General features: G+C 31.2%; 1 long non-coding RNA gene across 1 annotated transcript; it reads right to left on the bottom strand.

Moving 5' to 3' along the window:
• Positions 1-1,833: 1,833 nt before the first annotated feature.
• Positions 1,834-4,259, bottom strand: LOC126879274 (uncharacterized). The gene is made up of 3 exons (XR_007696021.1): positions 4,179-4,259; positions 3,480-3,637; positions 1,834-2,009 (listed from the first exon to the last, which is right to left on the bottom strand). It is a non-coding gene; the product is annotated as an uncharacterized LOC126879274 (long non-coding RNA).
• Positions 4,260-6,772: the final 2,513 nt, after the last annotated feature.

Here is a 6,772-nt window from a genome sequence, read left to right as displayed (position 1 = left end):
TTTCTCTATTTTATTCCTGAGGATCCTGCCATACAGTCTTCCCATTGTAGCGATGACGCTTATCCCCCTGTAATTTTCGCAATCTTTTCTGTTACCTTTTTTGTATATCGATGTTATGTAGGCTTCCTGCCATTGTTTAGGGATGTCCTCTCCATTTATTGCTCTTTCCATGATTCGGCATATCATTCTTCTTAATTTCTGTGTTCCGTATTTGATTAGTTCCGCCACAATTCCTCCTGGTCCTCCAGCTTTATTGTTCTTCATGGAATTTATTGCTTCTTTCATCTCTTTGTCTGTTATGACTATTTTTTCTTCCTCTGTGGTCATTATTTTTTGTTTGTCTCCATCGATGCTCTCCAATACTTTCTATGCAAATAATATACTCTTCATTCGTATCGACAAAATCATTAGTTTTCGAGATATTTGAAGTTAAAAATGAAGGGGCACAATACATTAATCAAAATAACTGTAAAGTTTCATTTTCAACTTCAAATATCTCGAAAACTAAATACCTTAACGTTACGAATGAAGAGTATATTATTTACATAGAAAGTATTGGAAAATCAAAATATTGTGCTAAAATAGTAAAATAGCAATTTCGCCAGAGGCGTAGAATTTGGGAAGGGTAAACCATGCACTGTCCCCTGTCGTACGCCTCTGATAGTAGCCAGAAACGACTATTTATCATAAATTAGTAGGGTGTGCGGCAACTACACTTTCTGCAAAGTATGACAAGGATATATCAAATAGTTTTAAAGTACTGGGTATAAATGGTTATTAAATTTTTAAATAGAACACCCTGTAACTCAATAACGAGGCACATTTTATATAAGTGATTTGGGTTAAATCTTAATATTTTGAGGTCTAGAATCTACAACTCAGAGATTGGACATTCTTAATGAATCACCCTGTATATATAATTATCAGAATATGTTAGAATAATCTGTGCGAATAATATGTAGTTCTATGGAGGAGAGATTAGTCCATTGTCGTAGGTTTTTAAGCAAAGAGTTGTGTCTTCTTCCTGGCCCCTTTTGCTGTTGATTTTGCCTTCGATTGTAAGTTGGAGCAGTTCATACTTTTGATTTCTTACGATGTGCCCAAAATATTGTGTTTTCCGTGCTTTTATTATAAGAATAAGCTCTCTTTCCTTGTTTATGAAGGTTATTCCCCTAATAACACAAAACATTCCAGGAATGTTCCTAGAAGGTACTCACAGGACATTGAAAACATTCCTGGAATGTCCCCAAATGCACACGAATGTCCCTGGAAAGTCCCAGGAAAGTGCTGTGTCAGCATTTTAAATATTCTTAGAATGTTCTGTTGGAACATTCCATGAATGTATAGGAATGTTCTTTGGACATTCACAGTATATTTTTTAGACTGAATGTCTTGTTGGGACATTCCATGAATGTTGGAACATTCCATGAATGTTCTTTGGACATTCACAGTATATTTTTTACACTAAATGTCTTGTTGGAACATTCCATGAATGTCTACGAACGTTCTTTGAACATTCACAGTATATTTTTTAGACATTCTCTGAAATATGTCGTCAGTGATGTGACAATACCTCCTATATCTTTTTTCATGAGGTTTGCAGGAGACGAAAAACATTTTTTAAGGTCACCTCCTGTTTTCATACGTAAGTTCTGACTTGTTTTGTAGTAAATAGATAGTTAAATTTACTGCAAAACAAGTCAAAAAATATATGAAAACAGGAGGTGGCCCAAACAAGTTTTTAGTCTATCTTACAAATCTCATGAAAAAACAGATAGGAGGTATTGTCACATCACTGACGATATGTGGCCATACCAAATAATACATCCTTGATAAATATAAACATTTTTATTGCAAAAAATCTTTTCATACATTTTTTTAATGTAATTTACTGATATTCCTATAAAAAAAATGTGTCACATTTGCTTTGTAAACCTTTCTTTTGCCTTTCATAGCCACATATTCCATTTCCTTCCTGGTTTTTCGTAGACCACTTCTCTCAGCTGATTCTAAAAGAAAATAAAATAATTGGTAATTTTTCTATCCTTTACAATTAACAATCAGAAGAAATATTTACAGGTAATAATATGCATAAATAATAATAATAATAAAATAAATAATAAATTAAATAATATTTAAATAAATAATAAATAATATTTAATAAAGAAAATAATAAAACATTTTGTATTTTGACAACGACGTCCGATGTGGAAGTAGAAACCATAATAAAGTTATTTTTTCAAGTAAATTGTGGCTTATTTCCCCATTAAAATAGTTACAATAATTACAAAAATGTCACAAAGAAATAGCTTTTTCACAAACAAATAAGTATTTTGTTTTATTATATTTATTGTTTTTATTATTTACTTTTTACTTAATTACTAGTTACTTAGTTACTATTATTTACTTAAGATTATAACTTAATTCTTGTTTTCTATTTCTGATGTTTTTATTTATTTACATTCAATATTAATCTGTTTTCTTGTATAATCTACTTCGCAATAATTATGTGATATATTCGACTTAAAATGAATTCAAAAATTTATTGTAATTGGGCAACAATATCAACTTAGATCTCTGATGTAGATAATGAAGAGCAACGGTATCTACAGTTGGAAAAATGAAAGAATAGGGCTTTTCATCGATTGTCATTTGTTTCGAGCTTCTGTCATGTGTCACATAATATTAATATATCTACGTCATATGTCTTTGGTTTGTATTATTGTATATACCAATAACATATGTCGTAGATATATTAATATTATGTGACACATGACAAAAGCTCGAAACAAATGACTGTGAATGAAAAGCCCTATACCCATGAACGATCACATCAATCACTTATTTTGTATTTGCTATCTTTTTCTATTTTAGAACAAATAGAAAATGATATAAAAACCTTAAAAATAAAAAATTGGAGAAAAAAAGCACGAAACAGATCAGAGTGGAGAAGAATCCTGGAACAGGCCAAGACCCAGAAAGGGCTGTCGAGCCAATGATGATGATGATGATGATGATCTTTTTCTATAACAAACGTTTGTGATTTATAGAAAAAGACAGCAAATACAAAATAAGTGATTGATGTGATCGTTCATGGTTATAGGGCTTTTCATTCACAGTCATTTGTTTCGAGCTTATGTCATGTGTAACATAATATTAATATATCTACCTCATACGTTATTGATATAACCAATGATACAAACCAAAGACGTATGACGTAGATATATTAATATATGTGACACATGACAGAAGCTCGAAACAAATGACAATGAACAAAGCCCTATAGGGCTTTTCATCGATTGTCATTTGTTTCGAGCTTCTGTCATATGTTATATAATCTGTGTATAATATTAATACAACACGGATTATACGACATATGACTGAAGCTCGAAACAAATGACTGTAAATGAAAAGCCCTATTCTTTAATTTTTCCAACTGTATATTGTAATTGTATTATTAATTGGGTTAAGCATATTACCTGTGTGATATAAGCTATTGGAACAGCACAGTCTCTCAAACGAACAGTTGAAAGTGAAGTTCTGTCAATATCTTTTTCTAAAAAATGTTTTGAACATACTGCTCTATTAACAAATCTGATCAATACTTCATGCCTTCTTCGCAGGATCTTCTGGAAAGCTAAAAATACAAAATATATGCATTACTGAGCATTATTAACAAATTTTAGTTTTAAATAAAAAATATGATTAATGAACTAACAATATTATAAAAAGCAGCTTAGAAATTGTTTATTAGTATAGTCGTTTCCCTAGACACAACTGGCTAGTGATTTTAGTAGGTAATTTTTTTGTTTTTGGCCAATTTTGCCAAAATTACTAACTATTTACTTATTCTTTTATTGCCAATTTTACCAAATTGTCAAAATTATTTACTAAAATCACTAGCCAGTTGTGTCTGAGACTAAGTTTAGCGAACCGACTATACTATTCATACTGTATATTCATTAGTTGGTACTATTACAGTGTGTGGTCTACCATCCTGTTTATAAACGCATACATTAGCAAAAAAAAATTTAATTTTACAAATAATCCGTTTGCTATTATCTCTATTTACTATTTTAGTTAGGAATAAGCAAGTTTGTGGCTTAATTATTAAAATAATAAATGGATATTTTCTGAAATAGGGGCATGCCTTTGTTTACATATTTGCATATACTAACCTTTGAAACGTTATTCCTGCAGATTTTTTATCTACATTGCTTCTGCTACTCCAACTGATTTTATGCACTATGTTAATAATAGGTACTATTAAAGTTATTATAAAAGTATCCGAATTAAAAAATATTCTTAAAAAGTACAAATACAAACAAACAACGATCACGCACGGCAAGGTGGCCAAGCCCAAGATGGCCGAAGTCCGAAGTGAGGTCATTGGTCGTTTTCAGTCACGTGATGCCCTCTCTAAGCACAATGCTACCATGCACAAATACATGCGCCGTGAATTTGAAAATGTACATATAGGAACATTGGTAGTATGTTCACAGAATGTCTTATGGTAACATTCCAGGAATAATTTAATCAGATGTTCACCGAATGTTCCCTAAATGTCCAGGACATTCAAATATTGATAGAACTTTGGTAGTACATTCCTGGAATGTTGTGTGTTGTTAGGGTCCTGAGCATTTTACGGTAGCAACAGAGTTCGAATGCTTGGATTCTTTTTTGTGTTTCTTTTGTCATTGTTCATTCATAGGCTTCAACACCATAGAGCAAGGTGGAGAAAACTAGCACTTAACTATTCTAGTTCTCAATGAGCAGGGGCGTAGCTACCGCCGTACCAGCCGTATCAATTATACGGGGCCCCTGACATTCAGGGGCCCCAGTGCGGCATGTCGAAACAAAATTCCATTTACAAAGATTGAACTCAATATTCTACAATTATTTCACTATTAAAACTCTTTGAAACAGTGTATATTGTTTGTTAATCAACATTTTGGTGCAATGGATTCTTTATCTATGCCTATACAGAATGTTTGGTAAAGAATGGGCCATAGCTTAACCTCAGGTTCCTGAGGATAAGAAAAGGCCGATTTAAGCTAACTTACCTTAGTACAAAGTTTATAATAACCGAGATACAGGGTGTCAAAGTTAAACTTTTTTTGAAGCTATACTTCTTTAGGCACGAGGGTGAATTTTTACATACCCTGGCGCATGCGCACACTGACAGTATGTTGTTAGTTGCTAAATCATCAAATTTATGTATGTATCAGTCGATTATGTCGATTGTAATTACGTCCCAGAAGCCGTAAAAACAAAAACCTGATGGGTTATTGGTAGAGCATTCGACTACATAACCCGAAGGTCTCGGGTTCAAATCCTGACAGGGCCGATGATTGTTATCTTTTTGAAGATATTCTTCTTTAGCGGCGAATCGATTGAGGGTAAAATTTGATTGATCCGCGCGCATGCGCACACCGACAGTATGGTATTAGTCGTTATACGGGCTCTGATTGGGTGTTAAAATTTTGAAATGATCTGTCAATAATTGTTCAATATGGAGGTATCGGTAAACAAAAATATTGTATATATTAGTTTTTATTGATGTGTGGACAGAAATAAAATCAAATTTATAATTATAGTGACTTTTTAAATAGTTTTGAAAAGCCGTAGGTACGTAATTCTAAATGTTTCAGTTGGAAATACCTAATAGTTTCAATACCTATCTATTTGGAAAATGTAAACAAAATAATGTAGTTACCTATTAGTAGGCAATGCTTTAATTTACAAAATCTGATTACGAACAAACTTTCTACAAATCTTCATCTCATATATCGTTTTCTTACTTATATTTTGTTGTATTTTATTTCGACAAAAATCAAACTAATAATTTTATTAAATTCATGTAAGTTTATGGTGTAAACGTTTAGTTTGTGTATATTCCCATATGACGTATACGCGAATGTGGTGCAGTTTGAAATGGCGTCAACTTTCGTACAGCGCGGTAGACGTGAAGTGGGTTCAAGCCCCAAGCAAGTTATTATTTTTTTATTTTTTTTTATAGATTTTATGATTGTAAGTATATTATTATACAATTTTTGAAGATATTCTTCTTTTTTGAAAGTGGTAGATAAGAAAGTTAGTTTGATTTTTAAATAAAATAAGTACAAATAACCTTTTAATTATATTTACTTCGTTTAAATTACCTATTATATTTATAATAGAAGAATATCTTCTTACGTGCGTACAAAGTACACACACATTCTTTTTTTTTAATTTTTAGTGTTGTTTAAATAAAAAATTATTGAAAGTGGTAATATCAAAATTAGTTTATTAATTAAATAAAATACAAATAAACTTTTAAGTATATTTATTTCTGATTAATTATATATTGGGGAATAAGCCACAATTAAATTGAAAAATAATTTTACTAACGTTTCGACGCCCAAATCGGGTGCCGTTGTCAAAATACAAAATATTACTAAAATAAACAAAAATGTTGTTGCTAAGTAAAAAATTCTTCTAATAGTTTATTTAATCTGACTCATTTATATTGGCAATTCAGACATATATTATACATTTTAAAGAAGTAGAAGATTTTAAAATGATATTGCCAATATTTATGAGTTGTGTTCCGACTTACTTGAAAGATAGTTCATTCGATTACATGAAATCAACCCCAATAGTCCGTTGTTTAACGGTAAAATATTGCAAAACCTCTAAATTTTAAAGAACCGCTTGGACTAACATAAAATTTGGCATACACATAGCTAACAAGTCAACGAAAAAAAGGGATATTGTGCCGATATGTGCTTTT

The sequence above is a fragment of the Diabrotica virgifera genome, chromosome 1, assembly GCF_917563875.1.
Source record: "Diabrotica virgifera virgifera chromosome 1, PGI_DIABVI_V3a".
Taxonomy (NCBI): Eukaryota; Metazoa; Arthropoda; class Insecta; order Coleoptera; family Chrysomelidae; genus Diabrotica; species Diabrotica virgifera.
Note: the sequence above shows the minus strand (reverse complement) of the source record. Positions and strands in the feature narration are given on the sequence as shown.